Genomic DNA, 24,583 nt, shown 5'->3' on the forward strand with positions numbered 1-24,583 from the left:
AACCTAAAATACACTTATAATAATAAAAACTAACATAATAGCAAAATCTAAGAAAAAATAAACCCTTCATGATACTAAATGCACTTGCTTATGGTTCTAAAATCTAGAATGAAACACATACTTCAGGATACTAAATACATTGAACTTCAGGAAATAGAACATAAGTAATTTTGAAAATTCCCATACTGCATGGACTACGTCATCATACTAGAATCTCCAACCAATACGTCTACTTCATGATACTAGATTCCCCTTCATACATCAATCTCCAACCAATACGTCTACTTCATTATATGCGATTCCCCTTCATACTAGTATCTCCAACCAATACGTCTACTTCATTATACGAGATTCCCGTTCCGCTGAGTAAGGCTGACACTAAGGGACAGAATGTCATGGCTCATACGTGTGAAGAAAAAAAAAACGGCATGGTTCATACGTGTGAAGAAAAAACGGCATGGTTCATCCAAAATGAAAAAAATTGTATCTTTTCTGTGAGTGACACACGAAACTATGTGCCGCAAGGACTATAAAATGGGGGCGTCCTCTGCAGGATCGCAATAACGTTTTTCATTCGAAGGGATTTCATTTGGCTTTCGTTTATTTTATTATTAAAGGCGATCAGGTCCTTCCGCTTTGCTTTACCTCTCATGTTACTCCTGCTATCTGTGGGGAACGCACAGGGACAGGTTTCACCTACTGGTTGGTTCAAAACTGTGGGAAAGCTGCTCCAAGATCTGGAAGAAAACACGCCCTCGAAGGGTTTCGACTACAACACGTCCAGTGTAGGCACCAGGGGCTCACCCAGTGCCTACGGGCATGCAAAGTGTCTTCCAGGACTCGATCATGATAGTTGCAGCAAGTGCCTTGCTATCCTAAGTTCCCGCATGTTGCTCGTCGGTGGCGTTGCCATCAGTGCTCACGTTCAACTGGCTGACTGTTCCATCCGTTTAGAGCAGCACCCATTTTAGTATAGACTATACTCCAAGTCATGTTTTACCATGTGTGTGGTTCATGAGTACTCGTAATTCATGTTTGTTTTATGATATTTGTGGTTAGTCACCAAGTCATGTTTGTTTAATAATGTGGGTTGTTCGTGAGTACTCCCAAGTCATGTTTGTTATGTTTTACACACAGTGGTCAATGTTTTTACAATATGTGTGGTTCCCAAGTCATGTTTGTCATTTTTGACACACGTTAGTCAATGTTTTATAATATGTGTGGTTCATGAGTGCCCCACGGTCATGTTTTACAATGTGGCGTGGTTACGTTGGATACAATTTCGTGCATTCAAATATAAATGTGATTTAATAAAATATATTTTCTTTTTTTTGGTTATGCTTAGGGTATTGATTTCATTTTCATAAACAAACAAACTACGGAGCACTCATATCTTTCATTTACATGATGGGATTCTTGTGGTTTTAATGGTATAAATTGCTTTGTCAAAATTGCAATCACTTTGAAGTCTAAGAAAGTTGATTTGGGTGAGTTTTAATCAATCTATAATTCAAATTTCATAAAAAGAGTTGAACATAACTTAGTCTTAAGTATGGTTAGTTTTAGTTATCTTTTTTCCTTCCTTGTCTTGTTGCCAATATTTCTATTTCCTAGAGTCGCCATAAAGTTGCAAAATGCTTTCGAAGTATAAACTTTCAGATTGAGCTACTTATTTATTTTGTTCAAATGTTACAATCCTTGTATTTATTTATTGTAATGGACTTATGTTTGTACTCTCTACATGTATGTATGTATACACCAACTTCATGCTCATCATGGAAGGAATTACACATGAACAACAAAATAATAAAATGTTTTAATGGTAATGGTTTTCGACTATTTTATATAAGTACGTATATAGGTGTGGAAGAAGCCTTTCATAATTTTAATTCATTTATGAGTAATTATTATGCGGTCGATGGTACATATTTAACCTTCATAGAATATGCAAAAATATTCTTAGTAGTATTCAGATCAAGGGTTAAGATTTTTTCTCCAAGGTACTTATGCTCTCTTAATCATTTTTTCTAAAATTAATTAACTAAATAAAATGCCATATTAACACATTTCATATAGCTCATATGCTATTAATAAGCCATGGTATTTGATCATGTTACTCTAATTAAAACTATTTACAAGCTAAGAATTTTGGTGGCAAAGTTCCTGTGGTTAAGAAAACCATTGTGACATACCACACTTGCCTCCAATTTATTTTTCTCTCTCTCTCATATATATATATATATATATATATATATATATATATATTCGAGTGGTGGTTACATATTAATTTATTTCAGACATACAAACAAATAATTTGTAAGGTCATTTGTCCTCCATATTTCTTTTATCATAGAGAAAGTTAAAAGCCATGTACCCATTAGCTTGCCTAATCAAAATCCACTTCTTTAATATTATTCCATCTTTCATGGTTTATCATGGTTCAATGTCATATGGTTAGGTTATGTGCCCTAAAGTAAAGTATAGTTATACATATTTCTCCTTGGAACATATGGTTGACACATTTCTTTGGATGGACTATTTACATGTTGCTGATACACTATAGTAGGGTCATGCACATTATCCTTTTACTCTATATCTAAAGTCCCACTTATAGAACTTATTAAAGAACTCAAGGGTTCACCACTTTTTGGCATGGAGATGTTTAGTAAAATATTATGGTCCACCATTTAATTTGACCCACCTTGGATACAACAAAAATGGTTTTTTCGAGGTCTCCCAACTACGAATACCTTACCTGGCCTCCATCAATTAAAGCTATCAGCACCTTACAGACTTTCGCCAAGTGGTATGTGTTGATTTTTTATTAGCTTGGGAGGTACCCCAAGCCCTAGGGTTCAAGGTTTGGAGGGAAAAGTGCAACAAGAATCACTTGTGGGCTTGGAACCCAAGGTTGAAGTTTTTCACCCATAAGGTTTTGGGCCAAAATAATGAATAATTTATGCATGAGAAAATTTGAGGTGATAGAGGATGGCGTGGCAAATACAATAGTTTGAAAATAATTCAAATCAGAGGTATAGAACTTGAGATATGAATTTTTTAAGTTGTCAATTAATTTTTAGACAGTCAAGTCATGTGGGATTGAGGAGAATTCATTTAATAGAGATGAATCTTCAATAATTTCAGTAGACCTTCTATTTGATATAAATATAGGGTGATGTGAATCTTAGTTTAACATCCAAATGTGAAAATTTAATAGAAAATCAACTTCTAAAGAAGCCATAGCTCAAATAAGGAGACCAAGTTTGGAAATAGGACTATTTTGGGATCTGTTGCCTATTTTAGGGTCCAAGTATGAGTAGTAGTTGGTTGTGAACTCTGGGAGGAATTATGGGCAATATTCAAGGTTGTTTTGTGTGGAAAGAGCTCAATATGAGGATTTTGTATGTCTATTTGACTGACTGAAGGAAGGCCACAACCCTACATCACTTAGGTGATGAGCCTGAAGTCCATTTATAGGAATAGTAGTAGCCTAGAACTCAAGCATATAGTAACAACACCTAAAAGGAGAAGTGCCACAGTTGTTAAGTGACGATTTTATGATAATATGAGGGTTGATATGTCTTTCATCTTGCGGTAACCAATGGAGCTAACCTACAACAGAGTTGAACCAGAGTTGATGTAAGTTTTATGGTGATTTAATGTTGAATTGTTGCTAGTTGGTTGGTGTCGAAGTGTGGAAAATGTTGCACCCTATGAAATCCATGAGTTGAAATTGATGTGGGAGATAGAAGACTTCAACAAGGAGAAAATTTCACAGTGAATAATTGGGCATCTTTGGATTGTTGGAGGAAAACGCGTTGATAGCCCAAAGTAGCCCTAGAGAATAATACAAGAAGCATGTTGGTTGTTGCATGATTGGCTGAAGTTTGGAGCCTAATCTGCAACACTTTGATGGGGAAAAGTGATCGCTATATTGGTGGATTGGAAGCTCAGGGATTGGCCAACGTAGAAGAGGCGATTTGATCATCAACTGTGTTGGGTGCAATTTTTAAGCATATCTTATACACCACTTTCCCTATTTTTGATCATTTTCTCTCTATAGAACCATGAATTTTATGTCCCAATTACCACTTTCCTTGGTTATAAGAGAAATCCTTTCTCAACATATTATTTTTCCATCTTTCATTAAATATCGAATGAAGCAATGTCTTTTTGAGATGGCTAACCAAGATAATTGTGGAGAAGTTTTTTGGTTATTTTTCTTTCAGGTGTTGTCTATGAATAAGGACTAAGGATGAGCAACTGATGTTGTCACTTGCTATTACACTTCAAGGCTTTGTTGTTACATTATGAAGTTTCTTGTTACACCTCAAGTTGCTTTTAAATCTCGAGTTGTTGTTACACCTCAAGCTATTCTTAGATCTCAAGTTGTTGTTACACCTCGAGTTACTATTACACTGCAACTCTAAGAGATCGTGGTTGTTGTCTTCAGAGGCAGTTGTCAAGAATCATGAATTATATACGGATGGTCCAAGGATATCAACAGTTATGACTCTGGAGATGATGTAACCTGAATTGGTCTTGTATTGGAAAATTGTTTGTAGCACTTTCTATTTTTCTCTTAATATCGATCAACATGACAATCGTGAGATTCTCATGACTGATATGTTCCCTAATTTCAAGGCTTGTAAACTTTATAAAAATGTTTGGTTCCATGAAAAGGGAATGGCAACATAGGAAAACATCATAATTTTGATCTTGTAATTTCTAGTTATTTTTAATACACACCACTTCTAGTGATGTTCATACAAATTATGTGTTGACATTTCACTATTTTCCATTTCATCCCTACACCCTGCAAGGGAGGAAGGGCCCTCGTCTTTAGCAAGGATTGCAGCAGCAGTAAATTAGCTGTTTGGTTTATCTTTTCTTTAAGTCTAACTTTTTAATGATGTTGTACTAATTGTAGTATTGATGCACTTATGTTTTTAGATTCATTATATGTTGTTACACAAGATTTGTTACAACTATAATATTTAATCAACCGATACAGTTTTATGAATGATGTGTGGTGTGCCTATTATTTGAGAAAACTAGAAGTGTGATGAGTGAATTTCATTCCTATATAATGCCTTTTCAATTTCTACATGAGTGCTTTAAGTTATGCAATTTATTTTCAACGAAATTTTTCTTTCATTTGTTTACCTGGCTGTTAGGTATAACCACAGATAGCGCAAAAACCTTTGAAATAAATAGAACTACCCTGGTTGATAATTAAATTCTTGTGGTTCAGTCAAATTAAATAGTGATTAAACTTGAACAACATTTTGGCACCATTAATGGTGAAGGTAGTTAACAATACAGTCAGCCAGTTTGTTTTGTTAGTATAGCGTTCATAGTGCACAGGTGTTGGGCAGTAAGACGAGAGGTAAGAACATGTGCATTGATCTAATATACCTGAGTGAGCTCACCACTATGATCATTAGAACACTTAGGGTGTGCTAACTTTTGAATTTCTTTTTTTTCTTTAGAAATGTCCTCAATCTTACAAATGCTAGGTGGTAAGATGAGGGGAAAGAACCTACGCATCACTCTAACATACTTAAGTAGGCTCACCACTATAACGACTCCGGCACTTAGAGTGTGAAATAATTACACATAGGGTCCATACGTAGAGTGTGTGATGAGAAGAGGCACAAAACATAATAACTCTAATAAGCCTATAGGAAAAACGGGTCATAAAAGGAACAAGAACGGCACAGATTTAGGGAGGAAAACATTCATTCAGAAATTAATTTCAAAAGAAGAGAGAGAAAAATCAAATTCACAGAGGGATACAAGAAAAACAGGACCACATAAAGTTGTTACTCCCATATTAAGGTCAAAATCATCTGGTTCCTTCGTCTTAGGACCTCATCACCCTCAAACTAGATTATATACTCCCAAGACTGTATATTCAATTCAAGAACAACATGAAGAAACTAGTGGCCACGACTTTCGGTCTGAAGGACAAGGAGAAACTAGTAGGGAGACTTTAGAGCCAGAACTCTAAAAACACTCTTTTACTTATCAATAACCAGATTCACACATTGATGTGAAACAGCCAGCCCCAGAGCAACCTATACAGTCATCATCTCTGGGAGGGGATCTTATGAAACCAGCTCAAGAAAAAGATAGAAAAGATAGATCAACGCCTTAGAATTCTGCCTCTTCGAGGGGGCAACCTCCTTTACATTACATAAATCAACAATTCTTCGATGATTCAAATGAAAAAACCTACTTTCTATATATAGGAGTCTAAGGAGTCACAATATAACCCAACCGAACTAACAATAATAATATAAAGCCACAAAAATAACAATAGAGGGATCCTATCGGGCACAGTAATAACAATATGGGGATAATAGGGGCACAACAATATTAGTAAGGGGTATAACTACAATAGTAATGGGGTAATCACTAGTATTATAGGGACCCAACATGCCCCTCTCCTTCAAAAAGGTGTTGTCCTCAACGCTTGAGATGTTTTGGATGCTTCTGTATAAAATTCTCATCCTCTCATGTGGAATCTTTAGTGGATAAGTTCTTCCACTTGATAAGATACTTCGAAATTGATCGATTTCGTAGCTGTCGAGTTCTTGTTTCTGTGACTACTTCCGGTTCCAATATAATTTTTCCTTCCTCATCAAGTTCTAGCAAAATTGTTTGAACTGGGAGCTTTTCGCCTATAACCTTCTTTAAACATGAAACAAGGAAAATTGGGTGCAATTGAGAAGCTGCAGGAAGCTCCAATTTGTATGCCATAGTACCAATCTTTTGCAACACCTTGTATGGACCATAATACTTTGGTGATAATTTATTATCCTTCTTAGCTTGCTTGAGGGACATTTGCTTATATGGTTGTAACCGTAGGAATAACCAATCACCTACATCAAAACGTCTTTCGCTACGATGTTGATCTGCCTGTTGTTTCATTCTATTCTGTGCCAACATGAGGTTATCCTTTAAGAGTTGGAGGACTTGTTGTTGATGTTCAATGTGATGTTCCACTGCTTGAACCTTAGAATTTTCTCTTAAATATGATGTGATGGATGGTGGCTGATACCCATAAAGTTCCATAAATGGGGTCATTTTTGTTTCTGTATGGAAGGAAGTGTTATACCACCATTCAGCCAGAGGCAACCATTTGACCCATTGTGTTTGTTTATCAGATACAAAGAAACGAAGATATCCTTCCAAACATTTGTTTACTATCTCAGTTTTCCCATCAGATTGAGGATGATAAGATGAGCTATGAGCTAACTGAGTACGAAGACAAGAAAATAATTTTGTCAAAAAATTTCCAGTGAAAATGGGATCTCTGTCACTTACAATAATCTTTGGGTTTCCATGTAGCTTTTGAATTGTTTCCATAAATGCAGTAGAAATTGTACTGGCTTTAAATGGATGTGATAATGCACAAAAGTGTGCATACTTGGTAAGTTTGTCAACTACCACCATGATGACACTCTTTCCCTCAGACTTAGGTAAACCTGTGATAAAATCCATTGAAACCTCCTCCCAACGTTGGCTTGGAATGGATAAAGGTTGTAATAGACCCGGTGTCTTAATTGTTTCAACTTTATTTTGTTGGCAAACCAAACATTCCGCCACAAACTTTTCAATATCTGATTTAAGAGCATCCCAAAAAAATTCCTTCTTAACACTGTGGTAAGTTTTTAAAAATCTTGAGTGCCTCCTAAGGGAGAAGTGTTCAATTCCATAAGAATATTTTTCTTTAGTTGGGAATTCTTACAGAGGTATAAGCGATCTTTGTACCATAACGAATAATTTTGCCAGCTAAATGTATCAGACATACTAGAATCTTGTTGTAACTTTTGAATAAGTTCCCACACTTTTTCGTCATTCTTCCATTCCTCCATTGCTTTGTTTATCCAATCTGGTTGGATAATAGAAATGGCACACAACAATGCTTCCACATCCTCATACTTTCTTGAGAGTGCACTACCACCACATTTTGCTTCCCTTTTTTGTAGACGATTTCAAAGTCATAACCCAACATCTTTGTGACACACTTTTGTTGCTCTTCAGAGGATAATCTTTGTTCTAAAAAGTATTTAAGGCTATAATGATCCCTTTTTACCTTGAAGTGTCTTCCCATTAGGTAGGGTCGCCATTTCTTAAGTGCATGGAGTATTGCCAACATTTCCTTCTCATAAATAGCTTTGTGTAAAAACTTTCCCTTGATTGGATGACTTTCAAAAGCAATGGGTCTTTCATCTTGCATTAAAACAACACCAATTCCATTTCCTGAAGCATCACATTCCACAATAAAGGTTTTTGTGAAGTCTGGTGTAGCTAAAACCGGTGCTTGGCACATTGCCTCTTTAAGATGTTCAAATGCCTCTGTTGCTTCTAGAGTCCATGAAAATGCATCTTTCTTCGATAATGTTGTTAGAGGTGCTGCTATTCTCCCATAATTCTTAACAAACTTGCGATAATACCCTGTCAACCCGAGAAATCCTCGTAGATGCTTTATGGATGTGGGAATTTTCCATTCCTTAATGGCTTTAATTTTTCTAGGGTCTAACTTAACTCCTTCATGAGATACAATATGACCCAGATATTCCACCTCTTGTACTCCAAAGAAACATTTGGATCCTTTTGCATATAATTGTTTCTCCTCCAATAGTTGTAGCAACCTATCAACATGTTCAACATGATCCTTCCAAGACTTGCTGTAGATTAGTATATCATCAAAAAATACTAACACAAATTTTCTAAGGAATGGTTTGAAAATTGAATTCATCAAACCTTGAAATGTTGAAGGTGCATTAGTAGGGCCAAAAGGCATGACCAAAAATTCATAATGACCCTCATGAGTTCTAAATGCTGTTTTCAGAATGTCTTCAATCTTCATTCTGATTTGATGATATCCTGAATGAATATCCAACTTGGTGAAGTAAATTGATCCATGCAATTCATCCAGTAATTCATCAATGACAAGAATGGGAAAATTATCTTTAATAGTCAGCTTGTTGAGCTGCCTATAATCTAGAAACGTGTGCCATGATCCATCCTTCTTGTGCACCAATATGACTGGAGCAGAGAAAGAACTCTGACTTGGTTGAATTATACCAGCCTCTAGCATTTTTGCAACCATACCTTCAATTTCACTTTTTTGGGCATAGGGATATCTGTACGGCCTGATGTTTGGAGGAACACTTCCTGGAATCAGATGAATAGCATGATCATGATCAGGAATAGGTGGGAGACCTTTGGGAGTCTCAAATACCTTGGAATGATTGTCCAAGACTTTTTGGAGATCTGGAGAAATAGATGATTCCACTGTGGACACATCTAGCGAACATAATTGTGCAATTACACCTCTTTGTTCCCCTTTTAGAAACTTTGTCATACCGTTAGAGCTGATTACCTTTCTCGGTTTCCCTGCAGTACCCCTTAATTCAACTTCCTTTCCTTCCACAAAAAAATTCATGAAAAGCTCTTGAAAATTAAAAGCTATTGTACCCAAGGATTGTAGCCATTGGACTCCTAGTACAACATCAGCACCTCCCATTGGACTGGAAAGCATTGGGCTAGTGAATACATATTTTCCCATGGATAGCTTGATATTATGGCACTTTCCTGAGCAATTTATTGTTCCTCCATTTGGAACCATCACTTGACACTCTAGTGCTGGATATAAGAAGCAATTCAATTCTCTTGCTATCTTACAATGAATAAAATTGTGGGTACTTCCTGAATCAATCAACACTATTACCTTTTTCTTCTTGATATGTCCTTCTATCTTAATGGTTTGAGGAGTGGTAATTCATGGCAATGCATTACAAGATATGGTCAGATTCATTTCTTCTTTATCTAGGCTTTGTTCCTGGAGTATATCCTCTTCTTTTGACCTTCCTTGCTCCTTTTCGTCTTCCTCTTCACAATCTATGTAGAATAATTTCTTCTCAGCACACTTATGACCTTTAGTGTATTTTTTATCATAACTGTAACAAAGCCCTTTTGCTCTTTTTTCTTCCAATCGTTGTGGTGTCAACCTTATAGGTTGTGGAAGACTATCGGCAACAACACTTCTATCTTTATAGTTGTGAGTGGTATGCTTCCTGGTTGCCATAATTTTTCTTTCCACTTTTCTTGCTAACCTGAATGCCTTCTCTAATGAATCAGGTTCCCAAAGGCGAACATCATGTTGGATATTATCCTTTAAAGACCCTATGAACACATCAATCCTATGCTCCTCTGCAATATCTTTTACCCTTATGTTCAATTTTTGGAACTCCTCAATGTGCTCCATTATTGAACCCTTTTGTTTGAGACTTATCAATTGGCTAAAAAAAGTGTTGCTTTTTGTATCCTCGTAATGTGCTATCAATTCTTCTGTAAAAATTGCCCAAGTGATAAATTGTTTACGAGAGAAAAGCCATTGATACCATACAAACTGATTTGGTTCCAAATATAAAGTTGCAATACGTACCTTTTGTGTGTTTTGCACATTATTGAGATCGAAAAATTTCTCCAACTTTAATATCCATGTTGCGGGATCCTTGCCATCAAACTTCCTCATATCGATTTTTGGAATATGGTGGGTCTTTGATCCAACATTAAAGTCTATGGAATCATGATTAACATTTCTTTTGTTCTCATCATGAGTTTCCTTTACTACCCTTTCACCATTAGTGACCCTTTCTTGTAGCAACTTATTCATATTTATCTTCAATTCTTCCATGTATGTCTTCAAATCTATCTTTAAATCATCCATCTTAGCTTCCACATCTTTCAGCTTAGCTTCTACAACCTTCTTTAAACAATCCATCTTAGCTTCTATGCCTTTCTTTAAACCATCCATCTTAGATTTTGTTCCTTTTTGTGCAAGGGACAGTTGTTACTCAAATCATCGATGGATGTCATTAATGATTGTGTCAAATCTAGAAATCATGAAAAGATATAAGACAAAAATTAACTGTTTGATTGAGTTGTGCATACGAATTAATTTACGTAGATTATCACACCACAATAAATAAATAATGGCTAAAAGTGGAAAGTTATAGAGTTGTGTAAGTGTCGAGCTCTTGGAAACAACATCTATTTATTACTCATCCTACCTATCATTTTTACAACACTAAAAATGGCTCCCCAAAGTCTCAGTAATCCATTTATTGTTTTGTAGGGTTGTTATATACACAAATATGGATTAGAGGAGGCAGGCTTACCATAGTGGAAGGCCGTGAGAAGGGCCACAAAAGGCCATCGCACAAAAGTGCAGAAGGATGTAGACCATTGGTTGGGAAGTTACACAACCTTTTGTGAATTTAGTCCCAGAGGAAGGAAATACCATTCCAGAATTAACGGTGTAAGACATCAGGGAACAGAGAGCTAACAACTCAGAGGGTCATATCATAGAAGACATCGATTAGGTAATTTACATGGGGTCACTAAGACCCGCAAAACTGTCTACGACAATATTGTGGACATAGTGTGGCACATGAAGATGCTCATGGGGAAGTCATTGTCGATATAGGATCCCAAGGATCCCAGTATAAGAAGCTTAACATTGTCTAGAAGCAAATGGAGTGGTTAGAAACCCATATGAGAATGTTAGCGAACATTGAACATTGCCAAAAGGATCCTATTAACACTATGGAAGAAAAACTTCATATTTTCTTGCATTATGTCCACGATCTCGATAGAACTCCTGGAAATGGAAAAGATGAACTAGATACAGTGAAACAAGGCTGTATATGTAGCAAAAAATGGGAGGCCTCACACCATGACACTAATGAGGAACCACTTGAACTGATCGAAACCCCTTCTGACAAGGACACTGAACACTAATCTCGATTTTAATGATGTTGATATGTTATTGTTGGTTGTTTCTTATCTGTTGTTATGTTCCTCTTGTCATCTTGAATAATGTTAGTAGTTCAGTCACTGTTAGGTTTGGGCCTGCATGTCGACCTAGGAGGGATGGTAGAGGTGATAAGGATGTCTGGCCTCATATGCATTTTTGTAAATTTTCTAAATGTTGGTTAAAAAGAAGAACATTGGCAAAATCATGACTACAATTCTGATGAAAACATGGCTTTATTATTGCCAGTTTGGTTTCCAATCACGAAGACTAGCTCACAGATTATGTAATTTTTGTTTGAAAGATGAATAGAAATCCCATTGCTTACTTACAAAAAATAAATAGATAAATCCACCACAGTTTCCCAAAGAAATAAAATAAATCCTATTTATAATATGAAAATCTGGTAGAGCTTCCCAAACAAAATAAGATACATCTGATTGATAATAGAAGAATTAATCATGAAACACCTCTAATCAATGATACTATGTAAGTTTACTTCATTAAATACAAAAAATATACTTGGAGTATTGGAGTCGTAGTAGTAGAAACAATTATGCTTATCTTTTGAGTCAAAGTGTTGATCCCATGAGGGTGGCAGTCTCTAGACTCCAGAGAGAAAAATATGGGCATTAGAACCCTTGTATGTACCTACAAAAGATAGTTGCATGATGGAATTAACTATTTCTATATAGAAAATGAAAATAAAAATAAGAACCGACAAAATGAAGTGCTCTTTTGTACAAAAAATACTAAAATTACTTTAGATAATGTATTAGGATTTGTAAATTTTTAACTGTGCAATTTTCGTTCAACCCACAAATGCATTTTGAAAGGTAAATCCTAACAGTAAACTTAGGCAAAAGTGATTTTGAAAGATAAGATTGAGAAACTTGTAAAGGCACTAAAGCCGTAGAAAGAACCTTGCAGAAACAACTTAACCAAAATATGGTCTGGACCTAAGATAATCTTAGCCACACAATAAACCTTCAAATAAAATATGCCAAGAAGTTAAACCATTTATTTGGAAAGATGGAGAGCATTGGTAAACTTAATATTGGAAATAAGCTTTGGTAAATAAGTGAAAATACTTTCAAAGTAAATTTGAATCGTGGTTGTAAGGAAATCAGGTCGACTACTTTGGAACCATAGGAGAATTAAACCATAGCTATTTCCTAATGCCATCAAAGGGTAATAATATCTGCGAGACCAAAACGAGACTAAGCACAAAGGTAAAAAAATGAGTTCACATGTTCACATAGGTGGTATCAAATGAGCATAATTAAACCCTAAAACAATAAACCCCATTTATGACTCTCAAAACAATATCATTGGGTTTGGTACAAAACCTTATGCCACAAAAAAAAGGGAGCACATGGAGCTTGGCTGATGGAAGTTTCTAAAATCACCCTAAGGTCTTCATGATAATATAGCACATGTAAAACTCGTGCCAAACACTATCATTGTATAGCATGACTAACCTAAAGGTTAGTTATATATATTGTTATGGTAAAGGTCTATTAATGAATAAATGTATGTGATGGGAGTAAACTCATGCATAATGTAATTCATATAGTTTGCTTGTAAGGACCGTTATCGACTTAACCAAATTCAAAGTTCAAGATTTGATCCTAAAGGTTTACAAACACATTTCATGAGAATAAACTAATAATAGCACAATGGAAAGGAATAAGATTTTTGAATTTGGTTAAAATTGCATATACAATTACGAATATGTATATATGTATATGGTGTGAGGCCAATTTTTGTCCTTGGTAGTATAAGTAAAAATAAATTAAGGTATTTTATTAGAAAATATTACATGTTTAAAAGTACAATGGCTAATTATACGGAGGGTAATAAATAAAGTCAATTAATTGGTGGTCGAGATCTTATAAAAATGAAAGGGAAACTTGTGGAAACAAATTAAATATATTTTTTGACAAATATATTTGTATACTAATATAAAAGGAATTCGAAATGAGAAGAACTAAACATTCATAGAAGTAGGATTTAATAGTCAAAAGAAGAGTATAGAAAAAGCTTAAGTTCTCATCAATAAAAATTGTTGAATATGATTGTGAATGTAAGTTTCTTAAGAATTGATAATCGTAAAATAAAAGTTATATAGATATGAACTACTATTACTTAAAAAAAATATTATTATGTACGTGTGATAATTAGGTTCATTACAATTATGATGAAGAAGAAGATGGAGTTTTTTTATGTAGAGGTAGGATTTATATGCCAAATTCTTAAATAATAAAAAAATCGGTGCTGAGTCAGATGCATAGAGTACCTTATTTTGGGCTTCAAACCTATAACAACTACAATTTCTGTAGTCTGAAACCAATACTTTTGGCCACATATGAAGATAATAGCATCTCATTATGTAACTAGATACATAGAATTCTGAATGATTAAAGCTGAGCATATGCACCTAATGGTGTAGTTATTTCAAATGACCAAATGACTATGTAGAGATTAACCATAATGAATTTCAACAATGTTGAGGTGTTAATTTCATACCATTGATAACCCATTGTTATCACAATTAATGCATATATTTTGACTATGTGCTAGGTTCCCAATACACGCAACCATCCTTATTAACCTTTATATAATATGTCATATCCAACATATATCATTTGTCATCATTGAATGCAAATAATTAAAGCATGCCAATTTTTAATGCCATTAAAAAGTACGATCTTACCATAAGTTTTGGAGTCCATATATCACAATATACCAAGTCGTGTGAATCATTTCATAGGAGTGATGCTTTATGCCTTTAATAGAATAAATTTTGCATTATGTATCATATGATACCATGATATGAATTTAATAATATAATTTAATTGGAGGTAAATCTTTTTTTATTTTATTTTCATTAAATATTATTGTAAAAAGCTCTATAATATTTTTCTAATGCTTTGTATTTACTTTTTCAATTTATTTTATATTGATTAACTAATTTTTAAATGTGATTTTAATGAAATATGAAATGAAAAATCAAAATACCAATAAATTTTCAATTGGAAAAAAATATTTCAAGGAAATTACTACCAAATTTTCTCATCAATCACAATTGATAGATATTTTTTTTAATAATCTTCGTCCCTTTACATTGGAAAAAACAAATTATTAAAATATGAACTCTTATCTTTATAAAAAATTTACCATTATTAGAATAATTGTATTCTACATATTTTAATAATTTTGTGTACTTCTTATTATACTAAAAATTAACAAATTTATATATAACTGCTTCATCATAGTTTATATACAATTCATAATATGAACATGGTACCATAAGCCTTTAAATTTTTCAAAAACCGAAAAATATATAGCAAAAGTAAAAAATACATATAAATATTTAAAATGTCTTTTTATTTTATTTGTTTTTTCAACATTAGCTTTTTGATAAAAATCAAATTAATGTTTATGAGGGATTGATTCCTATTAACATTGATTTATTCCTATTAATTTTTAACAAAATTTAATGATAAGTGAACTTCTCATAAGTTCCAATTGGTCACCCCCAACAAGAGAAAAAGACCTCTAGTATTATTATTATTTTATGTCGGGTTCTTCCTTTCACCAAAATGGGTGCCCAAACAAAATAAAATACATCTAATTCATAATATTAAAATCCAGTGCAGTTGTCCAAACAAAATCAAATAAATCGAACTCATAATATTAAAATCAAGTGTAGTTGTCCAAACAAAATGAAATACATCCAATTTACAATTTTAAAATCTACCATAATACTTCATGATAATAAATACATGTACTTCATGAAGTACATCTAAAATGGTTACCCATCTAATTCAGAATATTAAAATCGAGTGCAATTACCCAAACCAAATGAAATACGTCCAATTCATAATATCAAAATCCGATGTCCTTGTCCAAACGAAATAACAAACCTCCAATTTATAATACTAAAATATATAATAAAATTGACACTTCATGATACTAAGTACATCTATTTGTAATGCTAGAATCTATAATGAAACACGTACTTCATGGTACTAAATATATGAACTTTAGTAAATAGAATGTGACATAAGTAATTTTGAAAATTCCCATACTACATGGAATGTGTCATGATACTAGAATCTCCAACCAATACGATTACTTCATGATACTAGAATCGCCTTCCACTACGTAAGGCTGAGATTAAAGGAAGGAATGTCGTGCTTCATATGTGTGAAGGAAAAAATGGCGTGGTTCATCCAAAATGAATTTTTTTCATTTTTTCTGTGAGTGACACATGAAACAATGTGCCCCCAGGGCTTTAAAAAGGGGGAGTCCTTGGTAGGATCTCAATAATATTCGAAGGGATTTCATTTTGTTTTCGTTTTATTTTATTATTAGAGGTGATATTATTTCATTGGAGGATGCTATGGCAATCAGGTCACTTGGCTTTGATTTTCCTCTAAGGTTACTATTTCTGGTATCTATGTTCGATGCACAAGGACAACATTATATTGAAGCCACTCCATTGGAGTTTTTCAAAACCCAATTAAAATAAGGGTTCAAAATTTCACACTTCTGATATTCAACTTAGCATCTGGGTGCTCCACATTGTTCATTCCCCTGGTCCCTTGAGTCTACATGACCATGCGCAAGTCAACATCAGAGTCCCTCCATTAGATCGAAACTTTTATAAAACATTTTAAACCAAAGGTCACGAAATTTATTTCCTTTGAAAAGCCAACCTCTGAAATGATGTCGAGCTCATTTCATCAACTTCAAAAATATTTGATGTCCAACCTTCCCATATCAGCTGTGATATACTTTCCTTTCCATTTCGGCCTTCCTACAAATTTCGACTCTCGTCCGAATTTTGGCTCCCGAAGTTGCGGGCCTCCCATCAGATAGCGGTCTCCAATATGCTAAGCCTTCTCCAAAATATCTTTCAAGGTGTCGTCTCATGGATGAAATCTTGGCCATTTGACATAAATGTAAGCAAGTATTACACATACAACACAAGAATTGAAATATTTTATCAAGAAATAGAGGTTGTTAGTTATCCTTCTTAATTAGACAAAACTAATGAATCAAGAGGTCCTCTGAAATCAACAAAAATGTCTGGGGTGGTAGTAGGATTTTTCCCAGAGGAAGGAAATACCATTCCAGAATTAATGGTGTAAGACATCAGGGAACAAAGAGCTAACAACTCAGAGGGTCATGTCATAGAAGACATCGATTGGGTAATTTACATGGGGTCACTAAGACCCACAAAACTGTCTACGACAATATTGTGGACGTAGACTGGCACATGAAGATGCTCATGGGGTATTCACTGTCGAAATAGGATCCCAAGGATCCCAGTATAAGAAGCTTAACATTGTCTAGAAGAAAATGGAGTGGTTAGAAACCCATCTGAAAATGTTGGCGCACATTGAACATTGCCAAAAGGATCCTATTAACACTATGGAAGAAAAAATTCATATTTTCTTGCATTATGTCCATGATCTCAACAGAACTCCTGGAAATGGAAAAGATGAACTAGATACAGTGAAACGAGGCTGTATATGTAGCAAGAAATGGGAGGCCTCACACCATGACACTAATGACGAGCCACTTGAACTGATGGAAACCCCTTCTAACAAGGACAATGAACACTAATCTCGATTTTAATGATGTTGATATGTTATTGTTGGTTGTTTCTTATTTGTTGTTATGTTCCTCTTGTCATCTTGAGTAATGTTAGTAGTTCAGTCACTGTTAGGTTTGGGCCTGCATGTCGACCTAGGAGGGATGGTAGAGGTGATAAGGATGTCTGGCCTCATATGCATTTTTGTAAATTTCCTAAATTTTGGTTAAAAAGAAGAACATTGGAAAAATCATGACTACAATTCTGATGAAAACATGGCTTTATTATTGCTAGTTTGGTTTCCAATCACGAAGACTAGCTCACAGATTATGTAGTTTTTGTTTGAAAGATGAATAGAAATCACATTGCTTACTTACAAAAAATAAATAGATAAATCCACCACAGTTTCCCAAAGAAATAAAATAAATCCTATTTATAATATGAAAATCTGGTGGAGCTTCCCAAACAAAATGAGATACATCTGATTGATAATAGAAGAATTAATCATGAAACACCTCTAATCCATGATACTATGTAAGTTTACTTCATTAAATACGAAAAATATACTTGGAGTATTGGAGTCGTAGTAGTAGAAACAATTATGCTTATCTTTTGAGTCAAAGTGTTGATCCCATGAGGGTGGCAGTCTGTAGATTCCAGAGAGAAAAATATGGGCACAAGAACCCTTGTATGTACCTACAAAAGATAGTTGCATGATGGAATTAACTATTTCTATTTAGAAAATGAAAATAAAAATAAGAACCGACAAAATGAAGTGCTCTTTCGTACAAAAAATACTAAAATTACTTTAGATAATGTATTAGGGTTTGTAAATTTTTAACTGTGCAATTTTCGTTCAACCCACAAATGCATTTTGAAAGGTAAACCCTAACAGTAAGCTTAGGCAAAATTGATTTTGAAAGATAAGATTTAGAAACTTGTAAAGGCACTAAAACCGTAGAAAGAACCTTGCAGAAACAACTTAACCAAAATATGGTCTGGACCTAAGATAATCTAGCCACACAATAAACCTTCAAATAAAATATGCCAAGAAGTTAAACCATTTATTTGGAAAGATGGAGAGCATTGGTAAACTTAATATTGGAAATATTTTTTGGTAAATAAGTGAAAATACTTTCAAAGTAAATTTGAATCGTGGTTGTAAGTCAATCAAGTGGACTACTTTGGAACCATAGGAGAATTAAACCATAGCTATTTCCTAATGCCATCAAAGGGTAATAATATCTGCGAGACCAAAACGAGACTAAGCACAAAAGGTAAAAAAATGAGTTCACATGTTCACATAGGTGGTATCAAATCGGTATAATTAAACCCTAAAACAATAAACCCCATTTATGACTCTCAAAACAATATCATTGGGTTTGGTACAAACCCTTATGCCACAAAAAAAAGCGAGCACATGGAGCTTGGCTGATGGAAGTTTCTAAAATCACCCTAAGGTCTTCATGATAATATAGCACATGTAAAACTCGTGCCAAAGACTATCATTGTATAGCGTGACTAACCTAAAGGTTAGTTATATGTATTGTTATGGTAAAGGTCTATTAATGAATAAATGTATGTGATGGGAGTAAACTCATGCATAATGTAATTCATATAGTTTGCTTGTAAGGACCGTTATCGACTTAACCAAATTCAAAGTTCAAGATTTGATCCTAAAGGTTTACAAACACATTTCATGAGAATAAACTAATAATAGCACAATGGAAAGGAATAAGATTTTTGAATTTGGTTAAAATCGCATATACAATTACGAATATGTATATATGTATATGGTGTGAGGCCAACTTTTGTCCTCGGTAGTATTAGTAAAAATAAATTAAGGTATTTTATTAGAAAATATTACATGTTTAAAAGTACAATGGCTAATTATATGGAGGGTAATAAATAAAGTCAATTAATTGGTGGTCAAGATCTTATAAAAATGAAAGGGAAACTTGTGGAAACAAATCGAAATATATTTTTTGACAAATATATTGGTATACTAACATAAAAGGAATTCGAAATGAAAAGAACTAAATATTCATAGAAGTAGGATTTAATAGTCAAAAGAAGAGTATAGAGAAAGCTTAAGTTCTCATCAATAAAAATTGTTGAATATGATTGTGAATGTAAGTTTCTTAAGAATTGATAATCGTAAAATAAAAGTTATATAGATATGAACTACTATTACTTAAAAAAAATATTATCATGTAAGTGTGATAATCAGGTTCATTACAATTATGATGAAGAAGAAGATGGAGTTTTTTATGTAAAGGAGGATTTATATGCCAAATTCTTAAATAATAAAAAAATTGGTGCTGAGTCAGATGCATAGAGTACCTTATTTTGGGCTTCAAACCTATAACAACTACAATTTCTGTAGTCTGAAACCAATACTTTTGGCCACATATGAAGATAATAGCATCTCATTATGTAACTAGATACCTAGAATTTTGAATGATTAAAGCTGAGCATATGCACGTAATGGTGTAATTATTTCAAATGACGAAATGACTATGTAGAGATTAACCATAAAGAATTCCAACAATGTTGAGGTGTTAATTTCATACCATTGATAACCCATTGTTATCACAATTAATGCATATATTTTGACTATGTGCCAGGTTCCAAATACACGCAACCATCCTTATTAACCTTTATATAATATATCATATCCAACATATATCATTTGTCATCATTGAATGCAAATAATTAAAGCATGCCAATTTTTAATGACATTAAAAAGTACGATCTTACCATAAGTTTTGGAGTCCATATATCACAATATACCAAGTCGTGTGAATCATTTCATAGGAGTGATGCTTTATGTCTTTAATAGAATAAATTTTGCATAATGTATCATATGGTACCATGATATGAATTTAATAATATAATTTAATTGGAGGTAAATCTTTTTTTTATTTTATTTTCATTAAATATTATTGTAAAAATCTCTATAATATTTTACTAATGCTTTGTATTTACTTTTTCAATTTATTTTATATTGATTAACTAATTTTTAAATGTGATTTTAATGAAATATGAAATGAAAATCAAAATATCAATAAATTTTCAATTGGAAAAAAATATATCAAGGCAATTACTACCAAATTTTCTCATCAGTCACAATTGATAGATATTTTTTTTAATAATCTTCTTCCCTTTACATTGGAAAAAACAAACTATTAAAATATGAACTTTTATCTTTAAAAAAATTTACCATTTACATTATTAGGATAATTGTATTCTACATATTTTAATAATTTTGTGTACTTCTTATTATACTAAAAGTTAACAAATTTATATATAACTACTTCATCATAGTTTATGTACAATTCATAATATGAACATGGTACCATAAGCCTTTAAATTTTTCAAAAACCAAAAACTATATAGCAAAAGTAAAAAATGCATATAAATATTAAAAATGTTTTTTTTATTTTATTTGTTTTTTTAAAATTAGCTTTTTGATAAAAATCAAATTAATGTTTATGAGGGATTGATTCCTATTAACATTGATTTATTCCTATTAATTTTTAACAAAATTTAATGATAAGTGAACTTCTCATAAGTTCCAATTGGTCACCCTCAACAAGAGAAAAGGACCTCTAGTATTATTATTATTTTATGTCGGGTTCTTCCTTTCACCAAAATGGGTGCCCAAACAAAATAAAATACATCTAATTCATAATATTAAAATCCAGTGCAGTTGTCCAAACTAAATGAAATAAATTGAACTCATAATATTAAAATCAAATGTAGTTGTCCAAACAAAATGAAATATATCCAATTTACAATTTTAAAATCTACCATAATACTTCATGATAATAAATACATGTACTTCATGAAATACATCTAAAATGGTTACCCATCTAATTCAGAATATTAAAATCGACTGCAATTACCCAAACCAAATGAAATACATCCAATTCATAATATCAAAATCCAATGTCCTTGTCCAAACAAAATAACAAACCTCCAATTTATAATACTAAAATATATAATAAAATTGACACTTCATGATACTAAGTACATCTATTTGTAATGCTAGAATCTATAATGAAACACGTACTTCATGGTACTAAATATATGAACTTTAGTAAATAGAATGTGACATAAGTAATTTTGAAAAAGCCCATACTACATGGAATGTGTCATGATACTAGAATCTCCAACCAATACGATTACTTCATGATACTAGAATCTCCTTCCACTACGTAACGCTAAGATTAAAGGATGGAATGTCGTGCTTCATATGTGTGAAGGAAAAAATGGCGTGGTTCATCCAAAATGAATTTTTTTCATTTTTTCTGTGAGTGACACATGAAACAATGTGCCGCCAGGGTTTTAAAAAGGGGGCGTCATTGGTTGGATCTCAATAATATTCGAAGGGATTTCATTTTGCTTTCGTTTATTTTATTATTAGAGGTGATATTATTTCATTGGAGGGTGCTATGGCAATCAGGTCACTTGGCTTTGATTTTCCTCTAAGGTTACTATTTCTGGTATCTATGGTCGATGCACAAGGACAACATCATATTGAAGCCACTCCATTGGAGTTTTTCAAAACCCAATTAAAATAAGGGTTCAAAATTCCATACCTCTGATATTCAACTTAGCATCTGGGTGCTCCAAATTGTTCATTCACCTGGTCCCTTGAGTCTACATGACCATGCGCAAGTCAACATCAGAGTCCCTCCATTAGATCAAAACTTTTATAAAACATTTTAAACCAAAGGTTACGAAATTTATTTCCTTTGAAAAGCCAACCTCTGAAATGATGTCAAGCTCATGTCATCACCTTCAAAAATATCTAATGTCCAACCTTCCCATATCAGTTGTGATATACTTTCCTTTCCATTTCGGCCTTCCTACGAATTTCGACTCTCATCCGAATTTTGGCTCCCGAAGTTTCGGGTCTCCCATCACATAGCGGTCTCCAATATGCTAAGCCTTCTCCAAAATATCTTTCAAGGTGTTGTATCATGGATGAAATCTTGGCTATTTGACATAAATGTAAGCAAGTATTACACATACAACACAAGAATTGAAATATTTGATCAAGAAATAGAGGTTGTTAGTTATCCTTCTTAATTAGACAAAACTAATGAATCAAGAGGTCCTCTGAAATCAACAAAAATGTCTGGAGTGGTAGTAGGATTTTTCCCATTAGTGTAAGGGGAGCTTCATGAAGGATAAGGATATTCACCATGTGGTCTTAATATTCACTCAAATCACTAGAATATTGATCAATATATCACTACTTCACTACTCATATTCTACATATTTATTCAAATCATGCATGTTCTACTGAAAAAAATTTCATTGATGTTTACTTCAAAGGAAAACATGATTTTTGGAGTTCATTAGTTCCCCTTGGGGACAATATTTTTCTATTGAGAATTTATATTGGGTGGTGAATTCAATAAAAAAACATGCATCAGTGGGAAAAATATAGTGGATCCCACATTCAGTATCAATTCCAATTTTTTTTAGAAAAACTTAACCATAAATTAAATTAGTTAGATATAAATCCTTCCATGAACAAATTCACTTGGAGCAATAATGAGACTAGACTAGGCCATTATAGTACCAAATTCGCCAAACTTAAGCTATCCCATGAAGAAGGTTTGGATCAAGTGGGTATGAGAAAGACGAGGTATGTTGTGTGATAAAAACATCAAGGGCTCGAATCTTGCATTAGAGCAATGGGATTGAATCTTGCATTAGAGAAATGGGCTCAAGGCAAGTAATCTAAAAAATACGGAAAGATAGAAATTCATGAAAAACATAATGGATATTATATATGATAAGATGGAGAATGGGTTAGTAACACATGATTTTGTAGAAGAAGAATTGTAAGAATTTGTATCATAACATAAAGATCTGAAAGAGGAAGAAGAGATTTGGCATTTAAAATAACAAAGAATTGATTAAAGTTTTGAGATATGAACATGGAATATTTTTCACAAGAAAGAAAAATTTTGATTTTGGGAAAACAATATTAAAGATGTTATTACAAGAGGTATAAAAATTACACATTTTGTATCATTCAAAGGCGAGGTAGTACGTCACCATGTATCAACTTCATGCTCACCATAGAAGTAATTACACCATGTATCAATTAAATACTCAGTATGGAAGGAATTACACATGAGCAACACACTAATAAAATATTTTAACAAATACAAATTATAATTATTTTACATAATTATTCCCATAATGTGTGGAATAGGCCTTCCATAATTTAATTGTAATATGTCAAAATATTCTTATTATTCTTCATAGATCAAGGGTTGATAGTTATTTCCAAGGTATTTATGCTCTCTATATTGATTTATCTCAAATTAATTACGTAAAGAAAATGTCCTATGAACAATTTTCATATTGTACAGGTTCTCTAAATATGACATGGTATTTGCTCATGTTATTGTAACAAAAATTATTTAGAAATTAAGAATTTCCATTGCTAAGTGTAGGTAAATTTCCTCAGTTAAAAAAACCTTAGAATAAAGTAATAATAGCACAATGAAAAGGAAAAATACTTCACAATAATATTAATACAACAAATGAATTTGTGAATTTGGTTAAAATCACATGCACAATTACAAATATGTATATATGTATATGGTATGAGGCCAACTTTTTGTTTCTGGTAGTATAGCTAAAAATAGATTAAGATATTTTATTAGAAAATATTACATGTTTAAAAGTACAATGTCTAATTATATAGAGGGTAATAAATGAAGTCAAGTAATTGGCAGTGGAGATCTTATAAAAATGAAAGGGAAACTTGTGGAAACAAGCTAATATATATTTTTTGAAAAATATATTTGTATATTAATATAAAATGAATTCAAAATGAAAAGAACTAAACATATATAGAAGTAGGATTTAATATTCAAAAGGAGAGGATAGAGAAAGCTTAGGTTCTCATCAATAACAGTTGTTGAATATGACTATGAATGTAATTTTTTCAAGAATTGATAATTGCAAGACAAAAGTTATATAGATATGAACTACTATTACTTTTAAAAAAATGTTATTATGTAAGTGTAAAAATGAGGTTCATTGAAATTATGATGCTAAAGAAGATAGAGTTCTTTTATGTAAAGGTAGGATTTATGTGCCAAATTCTTAAA

General features: G+C 32.9%; 1 pseudogene; it reads left to right on the forward strand.

Moving 5' to 3' along the window:
* Positions 1 to 390: 390 nt before the first annotated feature.
* Positions 391 to 971, forward strand: LOC149170931 (antifungal protein ginkbilobin-like protein pseudogene; annotated as a pseudogene).
* The last annotated feature ends 23,612 nt before the right edge of the window (positions 972 to 24,583 follow it).

The sequence above is a fragment of the Pinus tabuliformis genome, chromosome 4_2 (assembly GCF_031772625.1).
Source record: "Pinus tabuliformis cultivar Carrire ecotype Pingquan chromosome 4_2, CPIR1, whole genome shotgun sequence".
In the NCBI taxonomy this organism is placed as follows: domain Eukaryota; kingdom Viridiplantae; phylum Streptophyta; class Pinopsida; order Pinales; family Pinaceae; genus Pinus; species Pinus tabuliformis.